At 37.1% G+C, this 17767-nt stretch overlaps 1 protein-coding gene across 1 annotated transcript in view; it reads right to left on the reverse strand.

Moving 5' to 3' along the window:
- LOC112051928 (BTB/POZ domain-containing protein 3) overlaps nucleotides 1-15442 on the reverse strand; it is a 29580-nt gene extending 14138 nt beyond the window's left edge. Inside the window, exon 1 of the mRNA XM_024090789.2 lies at nucleotides 15172-15442. The gene's annotated coding sequence lies outside the window, so the exon portion shown is untranslated. The remainder of the gene's footprint in view (nucleotides 1-15171) is intronic.
- Between the last annotated feature and the right edge of the window lie 2325 nt (nucleotides 15443-17767).

Raw genomic sequence — 17767 nt, forward strand, 5'->3', positions numbered from 1 at the left:
AACAAGTAGTCACTTAACCGCAACCTCAAAATAAAACTGCGCCAGTAAATAAACAATTACTGCGGACATGTCATTACTAGTACTTATGTACCAACCACCACAAAGTTTACTTTGTTTTCCATTAATTTATATAGGCAAGGTCCAATAAGAAAGTCCACTTCATTATAGCAGAGCATAGGGTAACAATAACAAAAGAGCAGTGATAGCCTAGTGGATATGACCTCTGCCTCCGATTCCGGAGGGTGTGGGTTCGAATCCGGCCGCGGGCATGCACCTCCAACTTTTCAGTTGTGTGCATTTTAAGAAATTAAATATCACGTGTCTCAATCGGTGAAGGAAAACATCGTGAGGAAACCTGCATACCAGAGAATTATCTTCATTCTCTGCGTGTGTAAAGTCTGCCAATCCGCATTGGGCCAGCGTGGTGGACTATTGGCCTAACCCCTCTCATTCTGAGAGGAGACTCGAGCTCAGCAGTGAGCCGAATATGGGTTGATGACGATAGGGTAACAAGACCCAAGCTACCATTGGCCTTAAAATGTAAATAAGTAATAATTATTCTATAACCAATATATAAATGCTTGTATGATCAACGTATTAAGAAGCTCATTGTGGTTTGCACAACCATTCCCGTGTATTCAAAGAGATCCTTTCAGCTTAACAAATATTTATACAACAGGCGAGTTTCGTAACAACGCCTTTTATAGTAGACGCGACATTGAAATCCAAGAGGTTATTTGCTGAACAAAATATCGTAACATTTGTATTAGGTATCTACAATTTAAGTTACCTAAACCAAACACCAATTTGGACGGAACACATAGAAACGTAATAGATATAACAAATAAACGTCCCATTAGATATTTATATTACTTATTAGAAGCAAGTAATTCTGTTACAAAATTGCACAAATGTTTATAGATCCGATCTTTATAGATGCGAGAGTCAGACATCCCTCGTTTAATAAACTCTGTGTCAGTATATGCCCCTAGAATATAACAAAGGTAGCCAATAATGAAGTTTGGACTTGGTGGCTTTGAAAAGTAGCAGGTTATCAGGGACCTCAACCGTCTAAGTATTTAAGCGTATTTTTTACATTTTTCTCGGCATAATTATATGGGAAACCAGTGACATAGCTTCGAAAAAAAATGTTAAAGATTTTTGCAAGAGAACTTTATGAGTCTCTAGCAAAGAGTTGCCACGAAGGTAAGGGTCAGGCGACTGATTTCTCATGATACCCTGTCGAAATAAACAAGAAAGGACGTTTTATACTTAGACTTGAGGATCATCATCATCATTACCAACCGATGGACGTCCGCTGCTTGACATAGGTCTCTTGCATGGACTTCCAAACACAACGGTCTCGAGCCGCTAACATCCAGTAGCTCGATGAAACCCGCTTCATGTTCTCGGTCCATCTAGTGGGGGGTCAACCAACACTGCGCTTTCCGGTGCGTAGTCGCCATTCCAGCAACTTGGGACCCCAACATCCATCGGCTCTTCGAACTATGTGGCCTGCCGATTGCCATTTCAGCTTCGCGACTCGCTGAGCTATGTCAGTGACTTTGGTTCTTCTGCGGATCTTTTCATTTCTGATTTGATTACGCAGAGAAACTCGCTCCATCGCCCGCTGAGTGATTTTGAGCCATAGAAAGCGAACAAGTTTCGGATACGTAGGTCATCACTGGCAACACGCGCTGTTCGAAGACTTTCGCCTTGAGGTTTTGGCCCCTTGAAATCTGCAACCTTCCAAAGCCAGCACGGTCCAAACTCCGTAATTGGTTACCGTACATACTTATGGTGCCGCAGTGATGGTAGGAATGGGCTGACATTTAGCATTCAAAAATTGAGGAATGTGTACTATAGCGAGCTATTAGCTATTAGAATTGATCAGAGTAATTATTTATATTACAAAATTGCACAATCGTTTAACTAAGTACCGATTTTGAGTTATTTGAATAACAATAGTCCAAGATATTCTCAAGGTACAGGCTATGTTTATGGAAGCCATCTTAACAAAGGAAAAAGTTTTCTAAGAAATACTAAAATTCAGGGTATTGTTATCGATATTTTTCATCTCACATTGTTACAGTTCGTGGAAAAATCATTTATAGAGATTCTCCATCCCTCGCCTTTTCTAAAAATAGCAACGCGACAGGGAAAATATCGATAAAATGTAATTAAAGTAGGTAACAGATTCTGTTCGCAAACATTATTTATCATGCCTCACAGAACATCTCGAGGATTTTTGGACATAATTGAACGTCATATTTCTAATTTGAATTTTGTTCTCTCTCAAATTGGTTGTCGTGGAGTCTGATAGTGTCTAAAAAATATGGGTAGTAACGCTGGACACACTATCATGTTTACCGTGTAGTCTGAAGCGCGCTTAAATATGTAAACCTGATCGTGTATTGTTGGCATAGCTACCGCCGGGTCGTATCAGCCGTATCAATGATACGGGGCACCTTACACGTGAAAACAAAAATTATTATAATTTTATCCAGTCTTTAATATGGTGCTTCCCGAAAAAAACATACATAAAACTGCCCATATAAATTTTATTAAATTTAAAAATTTGAATTTTTTGGACTTTCGTTGTTTATTTAAATACTTCCATTTATTACCAATTTTACTTTGTGATGAAAGAGTTTTCGAGATTAACCACTCGTCTATTTTGTTTTCGGCCAACATTTTTTCAAAAAAAATATAGTATTTTTCGGATTTTGCTATAAAAATATATAGTGTGCTTAAATGTAGTACCTATTTTAAGGAATAAGCAAAAAATTACGTTTGTTATTATTGTTTACGTTTGTTTGTTATTATTTATTATTGTTTTTTTTTTTGGATTTCAGTGTTGAAAATATAGTATTTTTGCGTACTATTTATTTCTTCAACAGCATACAAGGTGTTCGGTAAAATTAAATATCACGTGCCTCAACCAGTGAAGGAAAACATCGTGAGGAAACCTGCATACCAGAGAATTATCTTAATTCTCTGTCTGCCAATCTGCATTGGGCCAGCGTGGTGGACTATTGGCCTAACCCCTCTCATTCTGAGAGGAGACTCGAGCTCAGCAGTGAACCAAATATGGGTTGATGACTGACTATATATTATAGTACGGTTGGCAACGCTACCTTCAAGGTACGGCACGCTACGCCATTGCATGGCTCTATGAACCAGTCAATAATTCCAGTGAAACTGAATTCCACGGCTGAACGCGTGGAATATTTTGGCAAGTATCGAAGCGGGGCACAACTTTCCAGGGCGGCGCTGTGTCCGCCCTATATATAGTGAAGTAGGTCAAGAGTAAACGTGAAAAAAGATATGGCGATGCATTCTACCGGGCTCAAACGAATATTTGGCTGCATAATGTTTGTTCAACATTGGTTTATAATACTAAAATACTTATTAGAAGGCTCAAAGTCACTCAGCGGGCGATGGAGCGAGCTATGCTTGGGGTTTCTCTGCGTGATCGAATCAGAAATGAGGAGATCCGCAGACGAACTAAAGTCACTGATATAGCTCAGCGAGTCGCGAAGCTGAAGTGGCAATGGCAGGTCACATAGTTCGAAGAGCCGACGGGCGTTGGGGTCCCAAGGTGCTGGAATGGCTACCCCGCACCGGAAAGCGCAGTGTTGGTCGACCCCTAACTAGGTGGACCTAAGACATCAAGCGGGTTGCAGGGAGCCGCTGGATGCTGGCGACCGTTTTGTTTGGGAGTCCAGGCAAGAGGCCTATGTCCAACAATGGACGTTCATCGGCTGGTAATGATGATGATGATGATGATATTAGGCTCACTTTTGAGCACGAGTCTCAGAATAAGAGGGGTTAGGTCAATAGTCCACCACGCTGGCCGAATTGGCAGACTTTTCTTTTTCCCCTTCCCCTTTAACTATTCGAGAAGTTTAGGAATGGGTACGACATTAGGCCAACGGAACGGTGATCGAACCATCACCCCACACACACGAAGGTGTTGAGTCCGACCGCTCTTACCGTTATTGAGGCTCATATTAGTTATGCAGTTCGGCTAATATACGTGGGAGGACTCGTCAACACCTTGAAGTTATGGTAAATACTCCCGACTGGATGTTTGGATGTATGTTTGGATGTTTGTTACTCTTTAACGCTACTACTACTGAAGCGATTTGGCTAAAATTGATTTTACTCTGGTTTAACACATAGGCTACTTTTTATCCCGAAAAAATCCATGATTACCCAAGATTTGTGAAAACTGATGATTTTAATGATATGAATGTTTGTTACACTTTCACGCCTCGACTACTTAACCGAATCAGCTGAAATTTGGCATTGAGATATATTATAGCATGGATTAACACATAGGCTACTTATTATCCCGGAAAAATCCATGGTTCCCAAGGGATTTGTGGAAATCGCGGGCGTCCGTTAGTCTCTATTATAAATTAAATTAAATAATTTGTATTTTAAAAACATTTTATGACTAGTGGTTCTTAAATCACGAAAGTACCGATGAGCAACCCACTAGGTACGTTTTATTGTTACATCAACACCAAAAATTTTGATTCGCTGAACATTCTGAACATAAAAATGCCTATAAAACTTTAAGGTCAAACTCCTTCACGATCAGCAACTGATATACATTCATGAGCTAATTTGAATCACGAGTCGATAGGTATATGCATGATGAATCATTATGACTTCAATGTTTCGGACTCCTCGAGTATTTTGCTCACAAAACAATCATTTTTAGGGTTCCGTAGTCTACAAGGAACCCTTATCTTAATTTTTTTTAGGGTACCTTCCCTTCATGTATAGTGCTTGTTTATTAAATAGTGTGAAGTATCATTGGATAGGTCTTTAAAAGTTGTGAGGGGTCTTCTACCAAGGTATTTCGATTTAGGGATCCGTTTGTAAAATATTAAGCTTTTAAGAGCAAATTTTTGTTAGAGTCAAGTGTATCCACCCTCTACTAGCTAAAAGGTTATTTATGTATACGTGATTCAAGGAAGTAGGATATATGATGAAATTACAAGGAAAACTATAACAGCTAACTAGCAAATGCTATTTAAATAGTAATAGTCGATCAACTTAAAAAATGTAGTTGGAAATCGATAATTGCATACTAATTCCATTGTTTTTGCATTCATTTTGTCAAATAAAAAGATGAAAGTTGTGAGTAAGATAACTCAGAGTCTGTTAAAACTAGAAAGTTGAAATTTGGTATGGGTATATGTATATTATTTCGTCTATAAAATGTTAAAAAGAAAGTCCGAAAAAAAAATTTTTGGGGTTTCTTCCTTACATGCAAAATGAGGATTTATTTTTTATCGTCTATCCCATGGTGTTGGTTTTTTTTTTTTTTACCAGGTGGCAAGTGATGATGCAATCTAAGATGGAAGCGAGCTAACTTGTTAGTAGGAGGATTCACACCCCTTCTGTTTTTACATGACATCGTACCGGAACGCTAAATCGCTTGGTGGTACGTCTTTGCCGTTAGAGTGGTAGCTAGCTACCTCCTTAATCCGGCTCTCTTGAAAAACCGTTCTTACCCGTCTAGTAACTACTCTTTATAAGTAAATCGGTTTTAGATATTTCGTGATGAGTTTCGCTTTTATATATTTAGATTAGATTACAAGTAGATACCTTCATCCTGATTCCTAATACTCATCACAAAAATATTTTCTTACTAAAGAGAATATTAAAAAAGCTCACAATAGCACTATTATGTATTCTATGACAAAGAGCCTTTGTAAGGTCAGACCTTCGTCATCTCATCTATATGTTGAGCCTATATATTTACTTTTATACATAACTACGATAGATTCTAACAACATAAGCACACGCAATTATGTATCGAAGCTCTGATATAAATAGATAAGAATCAATAAAACAACTTGTATTACACACACGTCGATTACTATGTTTTATATGTAGTGTGCGGAGTAAATACATAAAACATTGATATGACAATTAACATCAATACATATAAATAAAATTGAAGTGTCTGTCTGTGATTTCAAGATAACTGTGTTTTCTCAAGTCATTTTCATCATTAACAACCCATATTCGGCTCACTGTTGAGCACGAGTCTCCTCTCAGAATGATGGTTAGGTCAAAATTCAAAATTCAAAATTCATTTATTTCAAGTAGGCTCAGTTTACAAGCACTTTTGACACGTCAGTTGACTATTTGTAAAGATTCTACCACCGGTTCGGAAGGCAGGTTCTGCTGAGAAGATACCGGCAAGAAACTCAACAGTTGCTCTTTTGAAAAAGTCATACAGTATTACAATTTACATTTGATAACAATTAAATTACAATTTCTTATAGTTTTATTTCCTGTGTGAAGGTGGAAGCTGATCCAATGGCCTCCAAGCACCTTTGTCGTTAAGGAACTCATCAATAGTGTAGTAACCTTGACTAAGTAAATGTTTTTTAACACATTGCTTAAAGTTGTGCATTGGCAAGTCCATCACAGTCTTGGGGATCTTGTTATAGAAGAGTACACCCAAACCCACAAAAGATTTTTTAACTCTTTGGAGACGATATGCAGAAATAACTAACTTATGCCCGTGTCTAGTAAGACGTGGGTTTAGATCTCCTTTTCGTTTGTACAAATTAATATTTTGTCTCACATAAACTATACTGTTATATATATACTGACAGGCTACTGTTAAAATGCCTATTTCTTTAAACTTTTGACGAAGGGACTCGCGTGATTTTAGTTGATATATTGCTCGAATTGCTCTTTTTTGAAGTACAAATATAGAATGTATATCAGCAGCCTTGCCCCACAACAAAATACCGTAAGACATTACGCTGTGAAAGTACGCAAAATAAACAAGTCTAGCTGTATCAACATCAGTAAACTGTCTTATTTTTCTCACTGCAAAAGCAGCTGAGCTGAGTTTACCTGACAGTTTTTCTATATGAGCACCCCACTGAAGTTTAGAATCCAAGGTCACTCCCAGGAAAACTGTGGAATTCTCTATTTCTAGTGTTTCACCATTGATCATTATAGACTTATCTAATTTTATAACATTTGGTAATGAAAACTCAATACATTTAGTTTTCTTTGCATTTAAAAGTAAGTTGTTAACAGTGAACCAATGCGACACATGCGATATGGCACGGTTTACATCGTCGGAATTATCTTTACTTCTGTCTCTCTTAAAAATTAGGGATGTGTCGTCAGCAAACAGTACTATCTCACAGATGCCGCTAACATGGTGTGGTAAATCGTTTATGTACACTAGGAATAGAAAAGGACCCAGAATTGAACCCTGTGGGACGCCCATTGTGTTAGAAAAACCGCGAGACTTTGAATCATTTATGCATACCTTTTGTGTTCTATCACTAAGATAAGAGGCGATGAGATCGAGTGCAACACTTTTTATGCCATAGTGGCTTAACTTAAGTAAAAGAATGTTATGGTCAACACAATCGAATGCTTTGGACAAATCACAAAATACACCAATAGCATTCTTAGCATTTTCCCATGCATCATATATATGTTTTAAAAGTTTAGCACCTGCATCAGTTGTACTGCGACCTTTAGTAAAACCATACTGTTCAGGGTGAAATAAATTATTTAAATTAAAATGACTTAAAAGTTGATTTAAAATGATTTTTTCAAAAACCTTACTAAGTGTTGGCAGTATTGTAATTGGTCTATAATTATTAACATCAGTTTTGTCACCTGGTTTAAAAAGTGGTAACAGTTTGCCATGTTTCATTAGGTTCGGAAAGATACCCAAATCCACGCATTCATTAAAAATAATAGCTAAGTGGGGAGCAATGACATCAATGATGTTAGATATTACTTTCACTGACATGCCCCACATGTCTCCAGTTCTTTTTAATTTTAACAGTTTAAAAGTTTTTTTAATGTCTGATACAGTTATATGATGAAATTCAAAAAGAACGTTGCACTCTTTAACATGGCCTCTTAATATCCTCTGGGCTTCCGTAGCAGAAGAGTCCAGTGAATCTGTTAACAAGATAGGAACATTCTGGAAAAAGTCTTCAAAGGCATTAACAACCTCGTTATCGGTGTTTATCTTTTTATCATTGACAATTAATTCAAAACTCATATCACGTGGTCTAATTTTGCCTGATTCTTTATTAATTATGTTCCAGGTTGTTTATACCTTGTTTTCAGATTTTATTATTCTATCTTTGATGTGTAATGATTTTGCAAGAATACAAACACGTTTGAAAATTTTTGAATAGTTTTTTACATGTTCTAAATATGTTCGCGTTTGATTATACTGTTTCTCCTCGTACAACTCGTACAATCTGTCTCTACTTTTGTAAATGCCTACAGTAGCCCATTCGCTAAACTTTAATTTTAATTTAGGTCTTTAGTCCACCACGCTGGCCAAATTCGGATTTGCAGACTTCACAGAATTAAGAAAATTTTTAGGTATGCAGGTTTCCTCACGACGTTTTTCCTTCGCCGTTTGAGACACGTGATATTTAATTTCTTAAAATGCACACAACTGAAAGTTAGTGGTGCCGCGGACCAGATTCGAACCTACGCCCTCCGAATCCCAGGCAGAGGTTTTAACCACTAAGCTATCACGTCTCTTAATCACGTTTTCTCAAGTGCTTAAAGTTATTTACACGATACTAAAACACAATCTTACACTTAACTTGGTCTTAACAAAGCTTTTTTTTTATTTTTGTGTGTCTGTCTGTTTGTCTGAATTTTCTTAATATCGTATATATCAGAAGAGGTAAAATAAAGCCACACTTACAAATAACGTCTATTGATAAAATATTTTTTAAAGTCGGTTTAGTAGATCCAGAGATTACTATATACTCACATATTTACAAACTTTACCTCTGTATTAGTAGGTATAAATTTGTTTATTCTTCAATTAACCTTAATAAATCTTTGTTAATAAATAATTATTTATACGATTTTCTTAAGTTGATTAAACTTTGTTGGAAGCAAAAGCTTTATTTCAAAAAAATACTAAGATCACCAAATATCAGCGAGAAAAGATCTCCCTCTCCCTGGATTGGTACCTAATCCTGTTACCCATTTGTCGCGTCACTGACCACTGAGTCAAAGGGAGTTAATATTCGTTGAAGCTGTATACGAGTGACTTGTTGCGCCGATGCTAGGTATAATACCTACTAAGTATTGATGACTAATTTACAGTTTACTCAAGTGCTCCGGCCTCTGGGTGTTTATTTCTTTTTCAGTAGGTAGTTAAAATGTAGACATATACATACATACACATAGAGTATGTTTGGCTTTACTGAGTTTAACATTACAATTTATAATCAGCTTTGACGTAGCGTGGTGGGTTTAAGCTCCATTTCGCCTCCTATAAGGAGGTAGGCATGACCCAGGATTGATGATGATGATGATGATAATGATGATGAATGAGTATATGACTCATTTGACACAAAACTACTATCCTAATAATTTATAATCGCAAATGTGAGTTTGTTTGTTACGTGTTTAGGTACGCCTAAGCTGAGCCGATTTGAAAAATATTTTATCAATGGAGAACTACGTAATCAACGTAGTATAGTGTACTTTATCGCAGCACTTAATGCTTGCGTTTCCGCTCGCATTTAAAGTTTGAATCAGACGAAAAAATACTTTTTTACCGGAATATGTTACTCTGATATTTCAGGTTAAAGACGATCAGGTACCTACATGTAGTTTCAGCAACAATCTATTGGTATTGCTTGGAAAGTCATGTTTTGTTCATAGGTAGATAGAACTTTAAATAAATATATCGTTAGGATATTACCTTAAAATATGAATGTAATGTATGTTATACTAAAACAAGTAAGTAAGCACAGTTAATATAAAAAGGTAGCGGTTAAGGTAGTCAAATGACCCCCATACACGTAGTAGATAATAGAATTTATAATGTACTTACAAATAAATAAGCAGCGTAGCGACCACTTCGCGCGTCCCACAAGTTATGATCGTTAATCCCTCACTGAAGGGATTAATATAGGGATTTATTAAAGCATTATTCATATTCCCTAATAAAGAATGGAAATGTTTTTGAATATAATTCGCCATTTATAAAGTTTCCACAATAGGAATATTTAAGCTTGAATTACGATAAATGCGTCAGCAAATACATGGTAAGTTTAGTAGGTACTAGGACACGTCACACGGGAAATAGGTAAAATGTCGTCGTGTCGTCACATCGTCGTGTCGTCTAATTAAATGCAAAATGTATGCGTAATTACTCTATTAATGCATACTTGACAAGTTTACGATAAGTTGTAATGAAACTTAGATTAAAGGAGCATGCACATCTGATGCAATGTCAGCTATTGATTGTAAGCAAGTGTTTCGCTGATTACCTACTGCATTTTTAAACGTACACACAAAACCGACTGATCCACAATAGTAGTAGGAAGTACTAGTGTAAATCAAGAGTAATGTTCATCATCATCATTAACAATTAATAGCCTATGTTCGGTTTACAGTTGGACACGAGTCTCCACTCAGAATGAGAGAAGAGGGGTTAGGATAATAGTCCATCACGTTAGCCCAATGCGGATTGGCAGACTTCACTTATATTTTAATTTCTTAAAAATGCACGTAATTAAAAAGTTTTAGGCGCATGCCCGAACTGGATTCGAACCTTTGCTCTCCGAATCAAAGGCAGAGGTCATATCGACTAGGCTGTCACGAGTCAAAGTAAATATAAATAAATAACGGCTGCGAATGGCTTACGCTAGGTCTATCTATATATCACTGACATCGGTATATAGACGTATGTTTGTGTGCACTTGTTGTGTGAACCACAAAGTAGATACCTAACTATATAGAAAGGCTGGACCAAACGACTGCACTGCACTTTACGTCAGGTGTAAATGCTCTCTTAGATTTAGATTGACATAACATAAAAGTTTATTTTTATAATTGAGCGACTCTTGCTGCTTGTAAGAGAATGCAAATAATTAGGTATAGGTATAGGCAGCTAGTCGGCGAAAGCTTTCTAAATATAATATTTAAATAATTGATGTTTATTTTTATATAAATTGATAAATTTAATATAAATTGATGTTTATTTTTCTATTTGTTTGTTTTTGAGCTTTTAATATTCTATAGTAAATTGTAATAGCCAGTGCGCAGTTAAACAATCGGTGGTTTATGTTGATTTTAATACGTATTTTGTAGAATAATAAATAAAATAAACAAATAAATCACCTGAAAAACCGTTAACGTACCTACAAAGTTTAAAATTTGATATTTGACATCTAATATTTTTTAAATTTAAGACCTCTCATTTTGACTAGAGCAGTACCTACTCTACTTATTCCTATTCTTTGCTAAATTAATACCAAATACTGTGCAATTATTTGGTATGTCGGTAGTGTGGCAACCATCACTCGAATGACTAATGATGAAATGATGAAGGCATGCCAACATATTCTGAACAGATTTAGAAATTATGAATTCCTATAATGCTGTGATAGCCCAGTGGATATGACCTCTGCCTCCGATTCCGGAGGGTGTGGGTTCGAATCCGGACCGGGGCATGCACCTCCAACTTTTCAGTTGTGTGCATTTTAAGAAATTAAATATCACGTGTCTCAATCGGTGAAGGAAAACATCGTGAGGAAACCTACCATACCAGAGAATTATCTTAATTCTCTGCGTGTGTGAAGTCTGCCAATCCGCATTGGGCCAGCGTGGTGGACTATTGGCCTAACCCCTCTCATTCTCATTGAGAGGAGACTCGAGCTCAGCAGTGAGCCGAATATGGGTTGATGACGAATAATGAACCCCTACTAACATAATTTATGTTACCTGATCCCAATTTTCAATCATATAAAAAGCACTCTTGACTTTCGCCGTTGCACTCTACGGACCACTTTCTACAAACACAAAGGAAATTCCAATGTACTAAACCCGGAATATTGCATAGTATGGAGGTATTAGAAAATTCCAACTCTCTTTGATATTGGATGTCAATAAAATAGATTTTGTAAAACAAAACCATACGCATTTTTCATTGCAGCACATTTTCGCTCACACCAAATTGTACTTATTTTCCAAGAAACGACAGATATATCTTCAGCAAACGAATAAAAAATTGGCTATAAGCCAAAAATGCAATAAAAGGAAATATAAAATGACTAACATCAATCGCATCATAACCATATGCGCACTGAACTTCTATTTCTAAGGACTTCGCTGAACATACGTATGGGTAGATTAGTCATTTAGGTATAAAACATTTTTGATATTAGATTAAGAATGTCTGAGCATAAGCTACCATATGCTGGTCGGTCTTTTCTCATACCTAACTTCTCTGTACTAGGTTATATGATAGCATAATTTGTCATCACCTGGGTAGCTAGTTAGTGTTTTTATAATAATTAGGAACATACTAAGAAAGAAAGAAATCGAATGTGTTACCTTCTGTTCACTTTGAAGGCAGTGTCAAGCCAGTGGCGTAATATTAAAAGCCGTTTTTGATCAAAGTGATCAGAACGTAGCACATACGATGTTATTTGAATGATTTGAATTTGTTTGTTAAAAAGATTTTATTTTTCTGTTTTTGGTGTGTCTTATTGGATGCAGGCGGCTCAGTATCGTGATGTTTGGAAGTCCCTACAAAAGGCCTATGTCCTGCAGTGGACGTCCATCGGCTGATATGATGATGAGTGTGTCTTAGCATAGTGAAAGAAAGCGCCACAGTACGGGCAATTTAGTTATTTTAATTTTAACACAAAATTACTGAACTGATTTTCATGAAAATTAAATGAAACCAATCTGGAAGTACATACTCTTAAGTAAACACTCTTTCAAACAAAAAAATAATTTGTAAAATTGTTTAAGAAATGGCGAAGTTAAGAGGTAATAAACATTAAATAAAAAGACACACGCGTCAAATTAAGAATACACTTTTTATAATAAATACTAAACTAATATAAATAATAAAGAGTTTACCTAAGCCACAGAATACATTACGTAGGTACCTACAAGTAGGCTAGCAACAAAATTTTGGGAATTTAAATCCCCGATATAATAAAGCCTATGTTCACTGTTCAGGCTATATTTCATTACCGTATTCCCTCGGGTACTATGGCAGAAAAACCGCTTAGCGTTTGCCTTTGTCTAAAAAATGTTCTCATCGCATCGGTCTGTCTAACCGCGATAAACTAAAAGTACTAATGAGAAAGGTTTAATTAAAATAATTCATTTGAGTTTATTGTAAATTGGCTGAAACGATTAATGAAGATATCGGTAAAAACGGCCGAATTACTGACGTGTGAAATTACAGGTCTAATTTAGTCACATCATTGTGTAATTAAGTCAAAAAGCAAGAGCATTTATTAATAGATATTGTTGATACCTACATTAATCAATAAAATCTACCTACCTAAGTAAATTGGTGCCCAAATAAAACTAATACTACTAGGTACTAAAATAAATATACACCGTTCAACTTTTCAGTTATGTGCATTTTAAGAAATTAAATATATCACGTGTCTCAAAAGGTGAAGGAGAAACATCGTGAGGAAACCTGCATACCTGAGAATTTTCATAATTCTCTACGTGTGTGAAGCCTGCAGATCCGTGACGGACTATTGGCCTAGCCCCTCTCATTCTGAAAGAAGACTCGTACCTCGAGCCGAATATGGGTTGATAACGAACTAAGGTACACTCCCATAGTGTCATCGAAAGTGTCATCCCATAGTGTCATAGCATCGAAAGTCCCCGTCAGATAGGTATAGAATTTTGTACCTCTTTCAATCCCATACAATAAAAAAAAAACAGCAGTCCTCCAGGGATTTATTTTTTCTTTACGAGTTAGCTCTTGACTACAATCTCACTTGATAGTAAGTGGTGATGCAGTCTAAGATGGAAGCGGGCTAACTTGTTAGGAGGAGGATGAAAATACACGTCCCTTTCGGTTTCTACACGACATAGTACCGGAACGCTAAATCGCTTGGCGATACTTCTTTGCCGGTAGGGTGGTAACTGGCGACGGCCGAAGCCTCCCACCAGCCGGGATATGGGGCTAAATCCACAAAGCAGCTCCAGTGCGAGTTGGCGGTCTTAGGGTGGTATTATTTTACTTTGATAGTAACGATTTCTGTCGGATGTTAATGATAAACAAGACCGACGAATTTTGAATTTTGAGAGCTTAAAATGCTCTCCGACAAGACAAGGAATCACGACTTCCAAACTCAGTCCTGAAAAATTTTACGAGAATTGCTAGGAAGAAAGAAATGCTCAGTATTTCATAATACTCAAACCAAGATCTCATGATGCGAAGACTGAACCAGTGAACAGTTCATAAAACCGTCTTATCATGATCAACCCATATTCGGCTCACTGCTGAGCTCGAGTCTCCTCTCAGAATTAGAGGGGTTAGGCCTTAGTCAACTACGCTGGCGTAATGCGGATTGGCAGACTTCACACACGCACAGAATGAAGAAAATTCTCAGGTATGCAAGTTACCTCATGTTATTTTCCTTCACCGTTACCGAGACACGTGATATTTAATTTCTTAAAATGCACCATAACTGAAAAGTTGGAGGTGGAAGAGTTCTTAAAATGCCCCATAACGAATTCGAACCTATACCCTTCGGAATCGGAGGCAGAGGTCATATCCACTGGGTTTTTATCACTACATCTACATATTCTTAGTACAGCATCATCTCCTTTACCTTACCCCCCTTAGGTAGGTAGGGTCGGCAAAATGTGTCATTATCTTCCATTCGCTTAATTCGTGAACTAATCATCTACTTCTTTTACATATCCACTTTCATATACCACAACCATCTCTTTTTTAACCTTCCTCTCTTCTTGTGTCCGTCCACTTGCAATTTCAACATTCTTCTGGTATTAGGTATATTACATACCTACTCTAAGTAGATACGTGGTTTATAAACATTAAATAAACCATTGATACACGTACAATGTAGCCATTAACCAGTAAAAGATAAGTACCTACTAATACAACAATAAAATATAAAACGTTCCACCTAAAGTACAAAGTAGGTATTTCATTGAAATACATCGATAACATTTTAATTAATTCACCGTAAAAGTTATATTGTAACAATATCCCCGTTCTCATGTTATTGACGTTAATTAGATAGGATTAATTAACGCTGCAGTAGCTACCACTTGTCTGTATTTGTTATGAATCTGTATACATAAAAGAAAATAAAGGTTTATTACCTGTTGTTGATAGAGAAGCTCACATCTCAAATTGGAAAATGTCCGCAGTAAATCACAGCACTAAACACTTTGTTGTGTTGCAAATGTCCATTTGTGATGTGAACGTGCGTTTGTGGGAGCGGTGGTTCGCTTTGTGAGCTATGGGCGGGTCGCAGATACGTGCGCGCGCCGCCCGCCCTGGAAAATCCCGAGTCGCACGCTTGCGTAGTGCAAGCTGAAGCGCTTTCCCGCGTTAAAAATACCAACGGTTTTCGCGTGGAGTCGCCACTAGCTTCCGAGTAGAAGTGGCAACTACTCAGCTCGCCTCGGTTGTGTCGTGAAACACGCATGCGCCGCCGCCGTTTTGAAAACAAACAGGTAGCTTACAGACAACCGTATTGACCAATTTAATTTTTCAAGAGCGAACCTGTTGCTACGGACAGCGGGGTTTCGGCGCGAAAATTGTTGTTTTTTTTTTTAATTACTGTTTTGTGTTTTAAACTTTTATTACTTTCTTTAGTTAAATGAATTAGACTCGTAAAATCTTTATTTGCTATATTATGAGTAAGTTCTAATAATCACTACTTATCAGCGGCGATGTCCATACAAGCCGATTCCGGGTTACCTTTTAAAAATGTATATACGTATACCTACAAATTAATAATTGATATGAATATATATGTATGGTTTTAAGAGAAACTGGAGTTTCCATCAAGCGGTATGAATATTTCCTTTTCTTCGTCTTATGCTTGCCTATGTCAAAATTCCACCTTTCGCCACTGCTACCTATCTATTTAAAAATAGGAAACATATTTAACCAAATATTGTTTGGTATCTTTAGATATCATCATCATTAACAACCCATATACGGCTCACTGTTGAACAAGAGTCTCCTTTTAAATCAGAAGGCCTAATAGTATACCACATAATAAGGATTGGCAGACTTCACACATAGAAAATTAATAAAATTTTTAGGTATGCAGGTTTCCTCACGCTGTTTTTCCTTCACCGTTTGAGGCACGTGATATTTAATTTCTTAAAATGCACATAACTAAATAGTTGGAGGTGCATGCCCTGGACCGGATCGAATCTACGCCCTCCGAATCAAAGGTCATATTCACTGGGCTATCACGGCTTCAGCGACATAGATTGTCTAAAATATTCTATAGTGCCACTACGTGCCAATGCCAAACCTATGTATGCGCATTGCGCATAATATTACCTTTACAATTTCATTAAATAAATGAAACATCTATTCAAACTTTAGTAATCAGGAAATACAAATAACTGTTATTATTTTTAGGTACCTAAGTATTGATTGTCATTGTATCCAGGAACAGTTAAATGTAATTGCTACTCGGGTATCTATAGGATATTTTTTCGTCATAGTTTTCATAGCCACAATTTTTTTATCGAGAAATTATTTATTCTAAATCATGCCTATATTGAGTGTTGTCGTCGATAGATGTTCACTGCTGGACTTGGGCATCTCTTGCATGAACTTCTAAACAAAATGGTCTAGAGCCGCTAGCATCCAGCGACTGTCTGCATGATGTCCTCAATCCACCTAGAAGGAAGTTGACCAACACTGCGCTTACCGGTGTAAAGTCGCCATTCCAGCACCTTGGGACCCTAACGTCCATCGACTCTTCGAATTATGTGCCCTGCCCATTGCCACTTCAGCTTCGCGACTCCCCGAGCGATATCAGTGACTTTGGTTCTTTAGACTGCGGATCTCGTTATTTCTGATCGAACAATTTTATTATAAGTGTAGATTACTATCTCGCAAGCTCTAAGCTTAAGTCGCTCTACCCGCTGAGTGATTTGAGCCCTTTTAGTGAGTGCCATAAGAATACTGCATTTGATTTAGAGATCTGTCTATTAATCACTTGTCACTCCTCCATGAGCTTCACTGTTGTTTCTTTATGTACGGTGGATTTTGAAAAACTTAGTCCCCGACCGTATGGACAGTTTCCACGAGCCTATTGCTTAGAACGCATTCTGTTGTAATCCATCAAATCCTAGGGACTCGCTTTATATCGTCAGTCCACCTGGGTTCGACCAACACTGCGCTTTCTAGTGCGGGGACGCCATTCCAGCATCTTGGGACCCCTACGGCTTTTCGAACTATGTCCACCGCCCACTGCCACTTTAGCTTCGCAACTCGTTGAGCTATGTCGGTCACTTTTGTTCTTCCACGTTGGTCCGCCAAGCTAATCCTTTGCGCAAAAAATAAGCCAGCCTTTAATCTGTGACGAGTCGAGCCAACTAGTCGCGGTGCATGAGATATTTTTTTTAGTTTGGTCCAAAGGAACAAATAAATGGAAATAATATGTTATGTTAACAAATAAAACATAGTTTCTTAGTCCTAAATGATAATGGAAAATCGTAAATCTCTAATCTCAGTAGAGTAGGTACCAACTCTTGTGTACCAACTCAGTATTACTTGTACATATGTTTTCTGTGGTATCGTGCTGTCTGTGGCTATTCAAAGTTCAGAAAGACGTGTTCCATAATTTAAACTTACCGACCCACTGTTAATATTATGTTAGGGGTAGAAAGCTGTTTCATATTGAAGTGCAGGACTGCTTTGTTGGTCCAATGGTTAGCTTATGTG

The sequence above is a fragment of the Bicyclus anynana genome, chromosome 15, assembly GCF_947172395.1.
Source record: "Bicyclus anynana chromosome 15, ilBicAnyn1.1, whole genome shotgun sequence".
Taxonomy (NCBI): domain Eukaryota; kingdom Metazoa; phylum Arthropoda; class Insecta; order Lepidoptera; family Nymphalidae; genus Bicyclus; species Bicyclus anynana.